This window comes from Cornus florida, unplaced genomic scaffold (assembly GCF_030987335.1).
Source record: "Cornus florida cultivar Cherokee Brave unplaced genomic scaffold, ASM3098733v1 CherokeeBrave_3.0.0_Hap2_Chr04, whole genome shotgun sequence".
In the NCBI taxonomy this organism is placed as follows: Eukaryota; Viridiplantae; Streptophyta; class Magnoliopsida; order Cornales; family Cornaceae; genus Cornus; species Cornus florida.
This window is the reverse complement of record NW_026775574.1, coordinates 19,012,298-19,012,899: the sequence shown is the minus strand read 5'-3', so window position 1 is coordinate 19,012,899 and position 602 is coordinate 19,012,298. Positions and strand designations below refer to the sequence as shown.

Here is a 602-nt window from a genome sequence, read left to right as displayed (position 1 = left end):
CATTGGAATTGTCAACTTGATATAAGCCAACATTCTTCCTTCCACCTAGATTTCTACCATTTTTAGAAGACAAGGATCTATGCATTGAATTCTCACTCATGCTTTCATACAATTGTCAAACATCATTTTTATGCTTGTCAAGATAAGAACCACCCATAGAAGCATCAACCATACCCTTGTGATTATCCAGTAAACTTTTAAAAAAATATTGAACTAATTGCCATTTAGGTATGTCATGATGTGGGCACTTCCTAAGCGAGTCATTAAATCTTTCCCATGCCTCATGAAACATTTCCCCATCCCCTTGTGAAAATTCTCTAATTGAAGTTCTCATGGCATTAGTCTTTGAAACCGGATAACACTTCTTCAAGACTTCTTGAATCAACCATTTAGGACTTAATGACACTAAAAAGTGAAATAGTATGTTTATTACATCAAATAAAAATAGAGAACTTACCAATATATTATGAGCATCAATTAGAGCAATATATGTGGACTTAAGTTTTTAGATTGGTGATTCGATGAGGAAAAATCATTAAATTAAGACAAATAATTGCACTTAGTCAATATGAAAATAAAATTAAGAGTGTCCCCTCTCAAAC

The 602-nt window shown here is 32.6% G+C and overlaps 1 pseudogene; it reads left to right on the top strand.

Annotated features, from left to right (window-relative positions):
• Positions 1-230: 230 nt before the first annotated feature.
• Positions 231-329, top strand: LOC132305706 (small nucleolar RNA R71; annotated as a pseudogene).
• The last annotated feature ends 273 nt before the right edge of the window (positions 330-602 follow it).